Here is a 17,523-nt window from a genome sequence, read left to right as displayed (position 1 = left end):
CACTTTCTCTTCTCTGTCCTTAGATAAGATATATAAAGTTCACTCATCTGTAAAGGGGAGGGGGCGGTGATAATACATCCAAAGAGAAGGGTCAGACATACATGCAGAGAGAAGCCCACAGTATGACTGGCAATAACGATGTGTTCTATCACCCATGGTGATCATAAAAATGTCTATCTCCTGGGCACTGCTGGTGGTGCTGGGTGGAGTCCTGGAGGCCCCTATGGGTGGCATCACCACTTCAGCTCCAGGAAAGGGACCCACTGGGAGGGACACTGAGGTTGCTGGGGCAGGGGCTAATTGTAACCAGAACAAAAGCAGGTTTATCCTTGGAGCCAGATGCATTTAAGAATTCAGAGCTCCCCACACGTTAGATGGTAACGCTGCATATTTCAGCAGCATCCAATAATCAACTCCGTGGACATTTCTGCAGTGAAATAAGTGAATCCAGAATACATAAGGGCTATAAATAGCCCCACTCGGACTATAAATAGCTTCACCTCGGTTCAGGCGGGAGTTTGCTGCCAAGTGAGTTATGAAAAAGTGTTTGCTTTTCAGAACTTGCTGGAGTTTGGAATTGAGGATAAGGAATTGCACATCAGTGTTTTTCATCACAAACCAGGGAAACAACTGACTGTCAGCCCTGGCTCATCCTGCAGCCAGCGAGGTCCCAATCAGTGTCACAAGCCTCCTGCCCCTAACACTCACCGGGCCCTGACCCCGGGGACACTGCACAAGGAGACCAGTCACCAAGCAAAAACAAAGGTGTACACGCATAAACACACATATAAATATAATCACATCAGACACAGGTGTGGAGGCAAACAGTGACGTAGGCCCAATCCAGCCTTCTCGGTGCTTCAAGGATGGGGAAGGAGCCCTCGGGGCCCGGTGTTTGGGAATGCTGATCGACATGTTCTGTGAAGTTGCTTCAAGGATCAGAATAAAAAGGACGGACCTCCCTGGTGGCAGTGGTTAAGAATCTGCCTTCCAATGCAGGGGACTTGGGTTTGATCCCGGGTCGAGGAACTAAGATCCCACATGCTGTGGGGCAACTAAAAGTCCCCATGTCACAATGAAGAGCCCACCCATGGTAAGGAAGACTGAGCACAGACAGGAAATCATTTAAAAAATAAAATAAAAATAAAAGGAGGTATTGGGGGTGGAAGAGGGATAAATTATGAGTTTGAGAGTAGCAAAAATAATCAACAAGGTCCTACTGTATAGCACAGGTAACTATACTCAATATTTTGTAATAGACCATAATGGGAAAGAACATGAAAAAGAATATATATATACACACACATATATGTTTGTATACGGGGCTTCCTAGGTGGCACTAGTAAAGAACCTGCCTGCCAATACAGGAGACGTAAGTTCCATCTCTGGGTGGGGAAGATCCCCTGAAGTAGGAAATGGCAACCCACTCCACTCTTCTTGCCTAGAGAATCTCATGGACAGAGCAGCCTGCTGGTCTATAGTCCATAAGGTTGAAAAGAGTTGGACACGACTGGAGTGACTTAGCATGCATGCACACACACATGTAAGTATATGTATAACTGAATCACTTTGCTGTACACCAGAAATTAACACGACATTGTAAATCAACTCTACTCCCATAAAAAACTAAATAAAGGTGATATTAAAAGGGCAGCCTCTTCAGTCCCAGAGATGCCCTTATGCTCCCAGGCTCTCTTTTGAGGCCAAGCCTTAGTGGGTCTCTGTTCCTATTCCAGGTTCCCCAGGTGAACACAGACAGAAGCTTCAAGCTGCTGGTTCTGGGCAGCCCCAAGAGACTGGGCTCACAGTCTGGAGACGGAAGCCGAGAGCAGGGATGAGCTTACCCAGGAGGAGGGGGTAAGACATCAAAGGCAGAGCCCAGCTTTGAAGCCAGACCAGGATTCCCTTAGTGGCTCCACCCTTCACTGGGTCTTGGCAATTTACTCCAACTCTCTGAGCCTCAGTTATTCCATTTATAGAAGTAGGTCCAATGTCACAGACATCCCGTAGGGTAGTCCGGCGGAGGTTGGAGTGGGGGGGAGGTAAATTAAGAGACAATGAACGGGGATTTCCCTGGTGGTCCAGTGATTAAGAATCTGCATGCTGATGCAAGGATCCCGGCTCCAAGAAGATTCCACAGGCCCCGGAACAACTGAGCCCATGCACCTCAACTACAGAAGGCTGTGCTCTAGAGCCCGTGCTCTGCAACAAGAGAAGTCACCGCAGTAAGAAGCTTGAGCACCAAAATGGAAAGTAGCCGCTGCTCACCCCTGCTAAAGAAAACCCCCACGCACAGCAACAAAGACCTAGCGCAGCCAAAAATAAACAAATAAACCAAAAATTGTTAAATGCCTTTAAAAATGAAAGAGAGACAATAAACGTAAAGTGCCCAGCACACCACACCCAAGGAACAGTAGCGGCTGCCATCAGTACCATGACAATGGCGATGGTAATGCTGAGACAGTCCTGCTAAGGGAGGGCTTCCCTCTGACCTGTACCCTCACACTCACAATGGTCAGGAGCAGAGGAAGGGACTCATCAATATTGTCCTCACCAACCTTCCCACCACCGGCTGGGACCCCTGCCTGCATGATGACACGAGGCAGGCAGACAGATGCCCTCTCCACATCTTCTGTTGGAAGACTGCAGCCAAGAGGCTGATGGGGACTTCAGTCAGTTCAGTCGCTCAGTTGTGTCCAACTCTTTGTGACCCCACGGACTGCAGCACACCAGGCCTCCCTGTCTTTCACCATCTCCCAGAACTTGCTCAAACATGTCCATTGAGTCAGTGATGCCATCTGATCATCTCATCTTCTGTCATCCCCTTCTCCTCCTGCTCTCAATCTTTCCAGGCATCAGGGTCTTTTCTAATGAAAAGAAAAGACCTTCGCAGCAGGTGGCCAAAATATTGGAGCTTCAGCATCAGTCCTTCCAATGAATATTCAGGACTACTTTCCTTTAGGATTGACTAGTTTGATATCCTTGCAGTCCAAAGTGACTTGATCAAGGTCAAACCGGGCAAGTTAGTCACAGGAAGGGAACAAAAACCCCTGATTCTGAGCCCAGGGTTACCCACCCAAGCCGGCATCCTGAAGCTGGCAGCCCTTAGCAGCCTCTGGGCACTCCAGGGAGTAAGGCCACCTTAGGGACACAGGGATGTGAAGCCGCATCCGGTGGCCGGGCTGAAGGAGGCGCAGGGCTGGTGAGCTGGAGGGGAGGGCAAGAAGAAGAGGGGGTGGCTGGGGTGCGGGGAACTGAGTCATCTTAACCGGTCCAAGCCCATTGCACACAGTCTGGCTCTTCTATCTTTGGCGGGGAGCCTGGGGCTATTTCTGGAAGCTCTGCACACAGCCCGCCACTTCCCTGCCAGGCTGACTGGGTCAAAAACAAAACCAGCCCAGCAACAGCCCCGTGTCAACAGGGTGGGGAGGGAGGAGGCACTTGACAAGCCCTGAACGGAACAGCAGGCTTGGGGGTGGTGGGGGCGGCGGGGGCAGGAATCATCTCCCCACCCTGCAAAAAATAAAATAAAACGAGGTGGTGAAACAAACAAACAAAGCTCATCGGAGGCAGCAAGATGCGGTGGGGAAGACTCGCTTTGGCACAGATGGACTTCAGTTCAAATTTAAGCTTTGTCTTCAAGCCAGTCATTCAACCCCTCCAGGCCTTAGTTTACCAGTTTGCAGGAACATCATCCACCTCACGGGGTTAGGCAGGATTAAATAAGATGATGCTGGGGTACTGGGCACCTCCTTCTGGACAACTGAACTCTTCGCCTCAGCCTGATACTCTGGTCATCCCTCTAAGGCAGCTCAAAGCCCCCTTTCCTGGGCAGCCCAAGTCCACCCAAAGCAAGTACTCAGAAAACCCCTGTGGGTGGAATGAAAGCGGGGAAAGGGTTGGCAGTAGAGTGGAGGACAAGGATGGGAACAGTCATGTAGGACATTTTTCCAAGGAGCTGGTACCACGGGAGTGGCAGTCACAGGTTATCATGTCTCTCTGACAGATGACAGGCAAGGGCTCAGAGAAGGGAAGTGACATGCCCAAGGTCACTTGGCGAGTCAGAGCTCGGGGAAGCCCAGCTGGCCCCAGTAAGGGCTGAGGTCCTCAGCAAGCTGCGCTCTGATTTGTCTGGAGGAGAAACTGGGGCCTAAGGACAGGGATTGATGCTTTTGAACTGTGGTGCTGGAGAAGACTCTTGAGAGTCCCTTGGACTGCAAGGAGATCCAACCAGTCCATTCCTAAAGGAGATCAATCCTGGGTGTTCACTGGAGGGACTGATGCTAAAGCTGAAACTCCAATACTTTGGCCACCTCATGCGACGAGTTGACTCACTGGAAAAGACTCTGATGCTGGGCAGGATTGGGGGTGGGAGGAGACGGGGACGACAGAGAATGAGATGGCTGGATGGCATCACCGACTTGATGGACATGAGTTTGAGTGAACTCCGGGAGTTGGTGATGGACAGGGAGGCCTGGCGTGCTGTGATTCATGGGGTAGCAAAGAATCGGACACAACTGAGTGACTGAACTGAACTGAAGGGCAGGGAAGACAGCATGGCTCAGAGAGAAAGGTACAGGTGGCATAGGGCTTTCTTGAAGGATCATCTTTCCCCGGGGGCCTGGGCTCAGGGGTCTGGAGGTAATTATGGACCAAGGAGGGTGGGAGCATGTACTGGGAAACTGACAGCCTAGTCAGACCCCCCCACCCTGTACTTTTCTCATTAGACTCTTAAAAAGGAGCTCAGCTTAGTGTTGTGCAATGACCTAGATGGGTGGAATGGATCAGGGCAGGGGTGGCAGGGAGGAAGGGAGGCTCATGAGGGAGGGGATATATGTATACATATGGCTGATTCATGATGTTGTACAGCAGAAACTAACACAACATTGTAAAGCAATTATACTCTAATAAAAGAAATGAAAAAAAAAAAGCCCCAGGTTTGGACTCACAATAGCCAAAAGGTGGGTGCAATCCAAGTGTTCATGGATGGATGAACTGATAACCAAATGTGGTCGATCCATACAATGGACTGAATGAATGAATGAATGTTATTCAGTCTTAAAAAGGAAGGAAACTCTAACTCATGCTACAACATGGAAGACATGATGCTATGTGAAATAACCCAGACACAAAAGAACAAGTAGTGTATGGTTCCGCTTCTATGAGGCACCCAGAGAGATTCATAGAGGCAGAAAGGGACTGAGGGGAAGTGGGATTTAGTGTTTAACGGGGACAGGGTTTCAGCTCAGGGAAAGAAAAGCGTTCTGGAGATGGATGGTGGTGATGGTTGCATGAGAATATGAATGTACTTAGCCGCTGAACCACACACTTAAAAATGATTAAAATGGGAAATTTTGTTATATGTGGTGGTGGTTTAGTCACTAAGTCGTGCCTGATCTTTGCGACCCTGTGGACTGTCACCCACCAGGCTCCTCTGTCCATGGGATTTCGGGGCAAGAACTCTGGAGTGGGTTGCCATTTCCTTCTGCAGGGGATCTTCCCCACCCAGGGGTCTAATTCCAGTCTCTTGTATTGCAGGCGGATTTTTTTTACTGACTGAGCTACGAGGGAAGCCTATTACGTGTATTTTATGTACTTTATCACAATTTTAAAATAAAACAGAAAAGGGAGAAAAAACCCCAGAATTGGGTACAGGGTTTTCTTTGGGGGTGATGAAAATATTTTGGAACTAGACAGAAGTGACTGTACAACATCATGAGTGTACTAAATGCCACTGAACTGTATACTTTAGAAACAGTTTTATGTTATGTGAATCTCAATTAAAAAACAAATTAAGCTGCTGAGGATGAGGCAGGTGGCTCCAGTGGACAGGCACCCTGGGCAGGGCTGGGAGCTAACGGTGTCTTCCATCACTGAGCCTATTACTTCTCTCTGAGCAGGAGCATCTAAGGGACATCACAGGTGTGGGCAGGGATGCAGACAGGTGACCGAGATGCCAGCAGCCAGGCAGGCACGGGCCACCTGGTCCCGGCAAAGGGGAATGCATGGCACCGTGGCAGGGTCCCCTCTATCACCCCTGGGGTAAGCAGTTCCTAGAAGTCAGACACAGGAAGAGTTTCACACAGCAGCAGGATCCATTGCTCCTTGGTGGATGGGGACACAGGGCCCTTTGAGGGAGAGGGATACACCCAAGGTCTGCAGGAGGTCACAGCAAGGCTGGACCTTATGCTTTCCAAAAGCATCCAGCCTATGCATGCAGTTGTGGAGATCAGTATCCCCTCACAGCTGAGATGTGTTCAGTGCATCTCATCTGGGACAGGCCCTGGACACACGGGGATGAAGGCTCTTGCAGGTGCGAAGCACTTAGATGACCGCTCCACAGTGTGCCCCCTCCCAGTGTAGTGCCCCGTGAAGGCTCGGCGCTCAGAGAGAGGCAGAGCTGGGGGAAGACAGGGTGTCTGGCCAGCCCCTGGACAAGGTTTCTGGGCAAGCTAGCAGGATATGGAGCTTCCAGAGAGATTGAGGGAGGGAGACTCGGTTTCAGAAGCCAATGGGGTGGGACGGCACATCGGGGGAGGGGGTTGGTTGCACTTTGCAGAGGAGTCGATGGCAGCATGTGGGAGCACTCCTCCCCCAGCAAACCCATGAGCCAGGGGTCTGGGGCTGGCACTGCCATGTCTCTTTGGCTGCCCTGGGGTGAATCTCAGTCTCAGGCTCAGAGCTCACGGGATGGGGACTCGGATGCTGTGTGCAATAACAGTCCTTTTGAGGGCTGGGAAAGCACCTCCCAGGACGGGACGCTCACCCCTACAAGGTCCGCTCGAAGGCTCTTATGTCAAGCAATCTGTCTCCCTGGGACTCAGTCTGGTCCTGAAGCTCTTCAGAGCCTTGTTTAGCTTTTCTTGCCCAGGACACCATAAAGCAGGCGTCCAGGACTTCTCTGGTGGTCCAGTGGTTGGGAATCTGCAGGCCAATACAGGGGACATGGGTTTGATCCCTGGTCCGGGAAGATCCCACATGCCACAGAATGACTAAGCCTGGGAGCCACAACTATCGAGACTCTATGCTGCCACTACTGAAGCCCGTGTGCCCTAGAGCCCATGCTCTGCAACAAGAGAAGCCACCACAGTGAGAAGCCCGCACACCACTAGAGAGTAAGCCCCCAATCGCCGCAATTAAAGAAAGTCCATGTGCAGCCAAAAATAATTAAATTAAAAACAAATATATAAATAAATATAACCAACCTTAAAAAAAAAAAAAAGAACCAAACAGGTGTCCAAGCGGCACACCCTCTCCAGGATAGTTACCCACACTCCCCACTGGCCATCACATCACCTCCTGTGCCCTGGGCTCTGATTCTACTCGCAGTGGCAAAGCCGCCCTAGCTGACGACAGAGCCTGAGGCAGCTAAAAGCCCCAGAGCTGTTTCCTGGGATCCCCCCCGCCGCCAGACTATTGCTTCCCCTGCCAGTGCAACAGACTTGCCCTACCTGCTGGGTGGAGTGGACAGCAGTGTGTCCTCCCAAATTTGTGTCCACCTGCAACCTCAGAATGTGACCTGATTTGGAAATAGGGGCTTTTTCAGATCTAGTTAAGGATCTTGAGAGGAGATCATCCTGGATTTAGGATGAACCCAAAATCCTACGAGGGGTGTCCTTATAAGAAGAGGAGAGGACACAGGAGGAGGACACACAGAGGGGACGACCATGTGGACACCGAGAGACCAGAGAGACACAGCCACAAATCAAGGAACACCTGGGGCCACCAGGAGCTGGGAGAAGCCAGCAGGGATCCTCCCCTAGAATCTTCGGAGGGACCACAGCCCTGCCGACACCTTGATTTTAGATTTCTGACCTCCAGAATGGAGAGAGAATACATCTCTGTGGTTCTAAACCACCCAGCCTGAAGTCTATGGTCACGGCAGCTCTGGGACACTGGTTCACTGGTTTGCAGCATCAGGAAATAGGATGAAGCCTGAGCTGACCACATGGGCATCACCCAGTGTCCCCTGTGCTGGGAGCCTTCAGGAGACAAGGCAATGGCGTCCTGGCCGGGAGGGTGACACCAGAGCTCAGCAGGACAGAGCACGCCTGTCACCAAGCTCTCACCAGTGCTTCAGCCCAATTAGGTAAGGTCACTTGAGCCCATGTGAGGCTGTGAGAAGCCGCTGTCTGTCTGCTATGAAGACATTTGAGGGGAAGTGGCTGTTGGATGTGAGGATACACGGCCTTTCTGCTTTCCCCATGCTGGTGTCTAGACAGCTTGTTCCATGCCCCCACACCTGGTCAGGACAGCCCAGCCTTGTCTGAGTTCTCAGGGGCACCAGCCCCAAGCCAGCACCAGAAGCAAAGGCCTAACCCAAGCACTGCCGTTTCTTCTCTTTTTAAAAAAATTTTGGCCATGTCATGTGGCATGTGAGATCTTATTTCCCCAACCAGGGATCAAACCTGTGACCTTTGCACTGGGAGCCCTGAGTCTTAAGCACTGGACCACCAGGGAAGTCCCAGCCACTGCAGTTTCTCTGGTGAGAGATGCTAGACCTCCACCCTGACCTCTGGCTCAGCGCCCCCTACCTGTCTCCATTTTTGGAGAACCTCTCATTGGGGGATGGGGAGCTGACCGAGGCTTCTGGAAGCTCTGGGACTGAGACTGGGGTCTCCCTGGCCTCCTGCTGGGGAAGGGAGCTCAGACAGCTGAGCATCAGCACACCCCTGTGCAGGGGAGGGGCTCTCCCCGCTCCCAGCTCTGTGGGTGCTGCCGTGTCAAGGGGCAAGGTTAGGGCCATCACAGCACTGATGAAGTTGGTGCTCAAAGGGCTTGGCCATGGCCAACAGCAGCACCTCTGCAACTGAGGTACCGGATGAGCTGCTTTAGAAACGTCTCATGAGCTTGTTGCAAATCAAGATTCCTGGGACTTCCTTGGTGGCCCAGGGGCTGAGAATCCACTTTCCAATGCAGGGGACACAGGTTCGATCCCTGGTCGGGGAACTAAGATCCCACATGCCAAACAGCAACTAAGCCTGCCCACCACAGCTAGAGAGTATGTGCACTGAAATGAATGACCTGCCTGCTGCAACTAATAAGGCCCCCCTGGGGCCCCCCTAGAAGGCGCTTGCTGCTGTCAACCACCTGCAGAGACAGGTCTCATGGAGCACCCAGGCCAGGTGGCTCTGAGGAATGTGGCACTGGCCAGGCCCAGGCAGGAGCCCTCCCACTGGCTGCCATACTTGAGTCCTCGCAGACTGCCAGGTGGTTAGAGGGAGCACAGCTGTCCATGGCACGGAGGCTCTTCTCCCAGGAGCATCGGGCAGTATCTCATCCTCAGGCTGCACATAAGGCAGCCCTGCCTGCTAAATGACCTCCCGGGGACTTCCCTGGGGTCCAGTGGTTAAGACTCCATGCTTCCAATGTTCAGGGTGTGGGTTCGATCCTTGGTCAGGGAACTAGGATCCCACATGCTGGGCAGCACTGCCAAAAAGTAAATTTTTTTTTTTTAAGGACAACAACAACAACAAATGACCACACAGGACCAACTGGTTCTTCAGCCAGGACCAGTAGGGGGTACACCTCTAAGGGCCCAGCATCGAAAAGGCCCTTCATGCACTGGCCCAGCATGTATTGGCTGTGAGGCAAGAAGCAGACCAAGAATGTGATGACTTGTGCCAGTGCTTTGCAGAAGGAAAATCACCTTGTCACCAGTGAGGGCTTTCCACAGCTGCAAAGGGAGGGGGGCAGATGGAAGGGAGCAGGGACCAGTGCGGAGAGGAAGGGGAACTCTTCCCTGACCCTGGAGCTGCCCAGCCCAGTCCAGCTTGGCTCTGGGGTACTCAAGAGAACCCCTCTGGGTCTCTGTGCCAATTTCCCCATCTTCTGGGCCTGACCTGGAATCCCCAGTGCGTAGGCTGCTGCCCCGGAGGGCAGAGGGCTACAAGCAGCTTCAAGCCGCCCTCTTATCCCCAGGGGGAAGCAGCCAGGAGGTGATTCAAGCATAGATTCTGCTCCCTGCTCTCTTTCTGGGTCTGGGGAGGCCCCTCCTTGGCACTGTGGCCACATCTGGCTCCAGCAATGAGACACACTCCCTGTGCCTTGGTTTCTCCACCAGCAACACTGCTGGGGCCCTGTGCCCTCCGCTGGCTGGCAAGGCCCAGGCCTTCATCTTCTAAGCCGCAGGCAGCTGAGTGACCACACCTCTGACGGAAGCTCCCGCTGGCCATGGCCCAGCACTGGCTCTCCAAACATTCGGGAACGTGTAAAGCAGCAGCTGAACTGGCCCCAATCCTTGGATGACCTTTGGTACAGAGTGGCTATTTGAAACTAATCCTTATTCTTGAGTCCTGCCCTGGAGGAGAGCCCTATAAAGCAATCACTGGCATCATTTTGCTCCTTCTATTGGCCCATTCTCACCCAGCACCCTTGGCACAAGGATCGCCCTTGTCCTGCATAGAACACAACTCAGGCTGGTGGCATAGAGTGTCTTCCGCCAGTACTCAACGCCAGGTCCATGTGGCCAATGACTTCTGCTCCTCCTGTCTCCCCAGGGCAGCCCCCACCTCTGAGTCTCCCCATCTAGGAACCTGGAGTCCCAAGGGAGGACTTTAGCCATGCAGTTCGCAGGAGCCCAGTGGGCAAAGGAAACCAGGCAGCTGCCGAGCGTTCTGAATTCCCCGTTCTGTTCCCTGTCTGCGCAGCCTAGCGCAGCCCTGACAAAGCCCAGGCACAGCCGCAGGCGGTGATAATGGTGTGTCCACGCCTCGAAAGCTGTGAAGTGCCTGACAAGGGCACGGGGCGACAGGCGGACTGAGGTGCCGGCCAGGAGTGCGAGGCTCTGCCCGTATCCTCCCTGGTCCTTCCCGCCTCCCAAGGGCACCATCCTTAACCCTGGTCCTGCAGACCAGGAAACTGAGGCTCAGAGAGGCCAAGGGGGATCTCCCAGGTCTCACCCCTGGGCCGATGGCAGAGAGTGGACAGGACAGAGGCTCGGTCTTGCTTCCACCTCCGCGTTCCCCAAGCGGGTGGTGGGCACCCGACGGTGTGAGATGGCCTCGAACGAGCCCCAGACTCCCGCTCTGTGCTGCCTTCTGTCTTCCCTGTGACCCCTGGAGAGATGAAGAGGACCTAATGAGAAATGATCCTCTTGCTATGGCAGCAAGGTAGGGAACCTGGAAAGGAATTCGCTGGGGTGATGGCTCGGGTACCCCACACTCACCTTGGAGGTTGGGGTGGCCCGTGGTCAGCAGAGCCAGAACTCCCAGCAAGCATGCCAAGATTTACTGAAAGAGGTTCTCTGGAGCCAGGGGTTCAGTGGAAGGCCACAAGGCTGACAGCATGGGAAGGGAGGCTGCAGCTTGGACCCAAACGAAACCAGCATCCCAGCAAGAAACCATCAACTTCATCCAGGCCTGGGGCAAGCAGCAGGCTCTGTCCTCTGGAAGGAAAGACTCAGGCCCCAGGGAAGGCCTCGCCCAGCCCAGAGAGGGAGCTGGGGAGGAGCTCAACCTCGGAGGCCCTCGAGTCAAGGGAGAGCCCTGTCTCGAGAGAGTCTGGCCTGGCCACGACCTGAAAACTCCCCCACCATAGCTCCCTCTCCCCCGCAGGGCTGGCCAGCCATTGGCTTTGTTCCTGTGGCTTCTTAAGGTACAAACCCTCCTCTGTTATGTCACTATTCTGTCCACTTTTAGAGAAAAGCTCTCAAACGGTGTTCGGTTTTTTGTTTTCTCATCTCTAACTTATCAAAAAGTTGCAAAAATAACCTAAGAACTCTCAGATTCTCTCTACGCAGAATGACTGTTTAAATCGTCTGCTTTGCCACTGGCGCAGTCTCTGCGTATCTATATGCATATGTCTACATACTCCAAACGCTTACAGTCTTTTTGAGCCACAGAGAGTAAGATACCAGGATATCTAAATGCATGGTAACAACCCTCTGATGCCAATTCTTGGGATTCACTGCCACACACCCTCACATTCCTCTCCTCCGCGCTGAGGTACGTAAAGTGGGTGGTGCTCTCTCCAGGTTACAGATGAGGAAACTGAGGCACGGTGTCCTGGGGTATCTGGCCCTCCTTCTACACCAAGCCACCCACATCTAAGGTCTCATAAAACACACACACCCACTCTGCAGACTCCTGGATGCAAGATGATATCTTAACTCTTTTTTATTTTTTTCCCTAAGGAACGTTTCATGTGGCTCTCATTTATTTATATTTGGCCTGGCACACAAGATCTTCGTTCCCTGATGAAGAATCAAACCCACAGCCCCCTGCACTGGAAGCATGGAGTCTTAACCACTGGACTAGCAAGAAAGTCCCTGCCTTAAGTTTTACAAGAACGTGAGCCAGGCTGCCCCCACAGCACAACAGAGAGCAGATCAGCACCCGGAGAATCAAGATTCTCCACAGAGCAGAGGGCGGGAATGATGGGCGGTGGGCGAGTAAGCGGCTCCCCACTCCACCCTGCACCGCCTCCTCCTTCAGGGCCTGCCCTCTGCTTCTTTCTTTTTCTCTCCTTAGACAGCTCGGATGGACGGCCTCCTCCCTGGGGGGGCAAGGACTGGGTCTTCCCTTCATCCTAAAGCCCAGAGGCGGGGGACGCCATGTAGAGCAGCTGCCTGTGTAACTGATGAGTGAATGAGTGAGTCAGAGAGCCGAGTTCTGGCCCTGCCACAGGGTGGGCTACTCCACTGCCCTGAAACTCAGTGTATGCTTTTGCTCAGCTGCTCAGTCCTGTCTGACTCTTTGCGACGCTATGGACTATAGCTCGCCAGGCTCCTCTGTCCATGGGATTTCTCAGGCAAGAATACTGGAGCAGGTTGCCATTTCCTACTCCAGGGGATCTTCCCGGCCCTTGTGTTAAGACTCAGTTTGCTCACCTGTAAAATGGGACAACACCAACCACTTCTACAGTGGTTGTAAATTATTACATTAGATGAGGTTTGGGAAGGCACCTGTGAGGTGGGTGTTAAGATCCCGGCTCCAAGTTTGCTGAACCAGACAATGGGGAGAGACGGAAGGCAGAGCTGAAGATGCCTACGTACAAACAATGTGGGGAAGGCACACACACGCTTGCACGCACGCATGCACACAAGGCCTCACAGCGCAGCACCTCTTGAGCTTAGCGCTCTCTCTCTGACAGCCTCTCTTCCTTTCAGCTTGAGACCCTCAGCAGCCCAACGGGCTTCCACTGGAGACGCAAATATACTAATGTCTATAACACACTTGACAACACAGCAAAGCCTGGGGCGACGTGGAAAAGAAGAACGGTAAGAGAGCAGGGCAGAGTTTTCCAGAAGTGGACACAATGGTCTGTCTCACTCACATAAGACTCAGAAGTAACAAGCAACGCACAAAAAGGACAGCTGTGCGATCTTATCAATACTGGGAACTGTTTATGGGAGATCATGTTATCAAGGGCAGAATGCCAGCTGGTACATGCACCCCTGATGGAAGCAGGGAAAAGGGTATCCATGTGTGTGTGTGAGTGAGTGTGCATGTGTGTGACTGTATGTGTGTGTGTGTATGCGTGCGTGTGTGTGTGTGTATGTTCAGGCACATTGCAAAGCAGACCGGGAGAGTTGAATGTTCATGAGCTTCTGTTCTCCTGCATAATTTCTTAAGCCATTTGTGTAAAAAGATGAACTGCCACCACTAAGATTTTCTCAGTCTCAGCCTCTCAGGCAGTCATGGTCCCAAGTCCTAGAACCCTGGTTGTTGAGCCAGGACCGACTGTCCTGCCCGACGCAGCCTGGGTAGGGGGGACGCCAGCGCACGGGGCAAGACAAACCAAACTTCCCCGCAGAGATCTTCCGTTGGGCTTCCTGAGGACTGTCCGAACCACCAGGCTTCCCACCGAGCCCTCCCCTGCATCCCAGGGCTCCCGTCGAATTAAAGAAGAGAGAGAGAGCCACTCACCACCTGAAAGCCAGCCAACACGGCCAGTATTCCACTTTTCCTGGAGTGAGCTTTCCACACTTGGGGCGGCTGGAGCCACCAGCAGCCAAATGGCTCCCACCTCTCCGACCTGCTCTCACACCCTCTGCGGCTCTTTACGAGGCTTTCAAGTAAGGCACCGGTTTGTGAGGTTGCTCGGAGAGAGGAGGCTGGCTCCTTGTGCTGGAGGACAGGAGAGGGAGGTGGGGAGGCTGGCACGGAGCACTCAGGATTCACTCTGGATGAAAGCCGGCGGGTTGGCGGAGCCGTGCTTCCCTCCCACCCCACACCACCCCCCTTCATGCCAGCCCTGTTCTGCCATCCTTCCGACTTGCTGGAGTGCTGATGAAACACACACGTGGTTTGCCCAAGCATTGCCCCCCTAACCCTGGACGCTCGTGAAAGACACCCGCCCTTGGAGGGAGGCCAAGTAACCCCAGTGGCCGCAAACTCCCGTGGGTTCTGGGAGCCAAGCTGAGAACGGGGTGCCGCCACTCACGGGGCTGACCTTTCCCGTGTCACATCAGATTTTCCGTTCACCAGCAAACCCAACCCAACCCAACCAACAAACGGCCTCCCCACCCCATCGCACGACTCGTAAAGCCATCAGAATTTACAGCAAACCGGCCAGAATCCAGACGCGGCTAATGTCATTAAGAAGCCTGCACAGTGCCCAGATGCCGGCAGGGGCTCGGTGACAGACACCAGCCTCGCAGCGAAGGGAAAGCAAGACACAGCACAGACGCTGCAGGCACAAAAGCCTTCTTCTCATCCTGCCCCACAGGAACCGATCTGATTATCAAAGGGAAACACGGAGGACTCAGAGGTTAAGGCGGCTTTAGTGAAACAGGGCTTTGGGAACAACCATAGTTTAAAGAGACCTGACCACAGACCCAGCCCGGAGTGGGGGGCGGGGGAGCCCTGCCTCAGGCTGTCTGTTTTTGAACGCAGTCCACCAGAGATAATGCTGAAAACAAGCACATAATCCAAGGAACCGCCTGACACTGAGACACATACCTGAGTGTCTAGGCGCCCTGCCATCTCAGCCCCCAAGGTGGGGACCACGATCACGGCTGACTATTATTTCCTCTGATACCTGCACCAAACTTTCAAGCCTCACTCTGAGTCACTGGCATTCACTTTCTATTTAAAGATCACACAGGGCTTCCTCTTAAGCACCATTCAAACCCGTGGCTTCTAAGAACTGGGTGTTAAATCTGTTTTCTTCAGGCCTCACTTTCCATCAACAGAGATGTTCTCCTTGACAGTGAGGGGTTCTTTTTTTCCATCATCCACTGCCAGGAGGCAGAGGTAACCAGAGGGGCACGGATCCCAAGACCACCCCTGGGACAGGCGGCGGATGAAGTAATCTCACCGATTCCTTTCTGGAGAGCTATGAGAAGCTGTCGTGAATGCCATGGCTGGGAACAGGGTAGACACAATGGAAAACCTCAACCCACCGGGCAGCGGTCTTAGGATTCTGTCTGAGCCACATTCTACTGAGGGGCTGTCCCAGACACACAGTGGTACTGCCCGGGACAGCCAGACAGCTAGGACCCTCCCTCTGCCCGGATCAGCCTGACCACACCATCTTCTGGGAAATGCCTGGTTACAGGGACAAAACATTTCCCCCACCAAACTCAGTTTCCAGGTGAGAAAGGATTGGATAGAGAAATCTGTACCAAGCCATCACCGCTTGGGAGCCCTGTCCCATCTGGGGTGTATGTGCATGCCCCCAAATTCCCTCTCCCTCCCCTTGTGGTCAGACCATAGTCCAGGAAAGCAGACTGTTCATGCTGTGTAGCGATGAGGCTGAAAAATGAAAGCGCAACAGTCACAGACCCAAGCACCAGGAGTGGGAACGGGCCACTTAGAGCCGCCCTGGAGGAAAGACCCCACACACACCCAAATTCTGCTGTGTGCCCTCCAGCTCCGAGTCGGGCCATGCCTCTCCCTCCCTCTCCCCCTCCATCCCAGCTACTCCAGGGAAAACAAGCAGCCCACGTGACCAGGACAGAGCCTGCCTTGCTAATAAACCCGTCCTAAGGCTCTAACAGTTTTAGCAGAACATTACCTTTCAGGAAGAAAATGTAAGGACCGGGAAGAGGGGAGAGAAAGTGTCAGAGCTGGAAGCCACATGCCACAGGAGCTGGCCGGGGGCTGGTCCCACGGCCTCCCATGTCTGCGGAGGATCCCTGAGCTCCCCATGCTGACGGCCTCAGGGAGCCACCCCCGGCACACAGCCCTGCCGGCAACCCATGCCTGGAGATGGCCAGGTGCCTCAGAGACCAGGGACGGACGGACAGATGGACCGATGGATGGATGGATGGAGGCGCCGTGAGCCTGGCGGGGACGAAGGAGGAAGGGAGGCCAAGAGGAAGGGGTGGGGAGAGAGGAGAGAGAGGGAGGGAAGAGGGAGAATTGATTTTCTCTCCTCCACTGGGACCACTGAGCTAAGTTGCCATGGAGAAAGGGGAGCCGCTGGCAGAGCCCGAGGCGGGCGGAGGAACCTTATGCCGGAGGGAAGGCGTCAGCTCAGAGCCAATCCCCACACTTCTGGTGCGGCCTCCCCTGAACCAGGCCTTCTGGGCTGAGGCGGCCAGGCTGGGAAGGGAACTGGCCCGACTCAGTGGGGCAGACAGCAGCTCTCTGCCCGCTGGGAGGAGACAGGGGTGAGGGGACAGGAAGCTCAGGGCTTCCTTGCCTGGTTCACTGCACTCCATCACCCTGAGATGAGCCACGCCCCTCATCTCACGCCCCGCCGCCCGCTTGGCTAAACTCCCTGGGGACTGAGGGGCCCAGAGCCCCTCCCGACACCCTGGGTACCACCTGGGGCCCTGGTGTTGGAGGAGGCATTTCTGACCTCCACCTGTCTCCCCGTCTCTAAAAATCAGTGTCGCCAGACCATAAGGCGCATTTCCTCATGAGTTTCAGCCACATTTTCCAACCTCAGGTGGGATGAGCGGACATTCACTAAGGGAGGACCTTGACACATGGAGCCTCTTTTGCAGGCAGTGCAGGAAAGATGAAGGCACTCTGGGGTGCGGGGTGGATGACCCTCCCATGGAGACAGCCCTCCTGGTTGGACACCCCTCCCAGGTGGACGACCTTCCAGGGTGGACGACCCTCCGGGTGGACAATCCTCCCAGGTGGTGACTCTCCAGGGTGGACAGCCCTCGCAGGCTCTGCCTCCCTGCTGTATCCCACCCTGGACGGCTCCCACTGGCCCCTGCCAGCCCCGCTGCTACTCCAGTCCCCAACGTGCCCCAGCTCTGGCCTTTGCTGCTGGCCCCACACTCACTCCACGATGTAGAAATGGGGACAGAGAGAGCACCGGGAGGCCTGGGCTGGGGTCTCAGCCTCCCCTCTTGGAGATGACATGACTCCTCACCACAAGCGGACACAACCCCACCATCCTCCCAACTGGAACTCCAGGGCAGTTTGACACCAAGACAGCAGGAACTGGGGAAGGTGCGTAGATACCAGCTTAGGAACGTCGTGCCCTTGGGGGGACGGAAGCATGTCGGGCACACCCCCTAAACGTCCCACCTCCCCTTGCTGCCCACGGCCAGGACTGAGGCCCTGGAGAGACTGAAGGCAGCACAGAGGCCTTGCACCATCCGACGCACAGACCTTA

The 17,523-nt window shown here is 54.0% G+C and overlaps 1 protein-coding gene across 9 annotated transcripts in view; it reads right to left on the bottom strand.

Annotated features, from left to right (window-relative positions):
- PITPNM2 (phosphatidylinositol transfer protein membrane associated 2) overlaps nucleotides 1-17,523 on the bottom strand; it is a 165,468-nt gene that overhangs the window by 74,895 nt on the left and 73,050 nt on the right. Inside the window, exon 1 of one of the 9 annotated variants that reach the window (XM_055405147.2) lies at nucleotides 13,869-17,125. The exons of the other annotated variants lie outside the window; for them this stretch is intronic. The gene's annotated coding sequence lies outside the window, so the exon portion shown is untranslated. Of the gene's footprint in view, nucleotides 1-13,868; nucleotides 17,126-17,523 lie in introns of those variants that run through there. 9 annotated transcript variants of the gene reach the window in all.

This window comes from Moschus berezovskii, chromosome 19 (assembly GCF_049115385.1).
Source record: "Moschus berezovskii isolate FMDL1 chromosome 19, NW_MosBer_1.0, whole genome shotgun sequence".
Lineage (NCBI taxonomy): Eukaryota > Metazoa > Chordata > Mammalia > Artiodactyla > Moschidae > Moschus > Moschus berezovskii.
The sequence above is the reverse complement of the archived record's forward strand: the minus strand, read 5'-3'. Positions and strand labels throughout refer to the sequence as shown.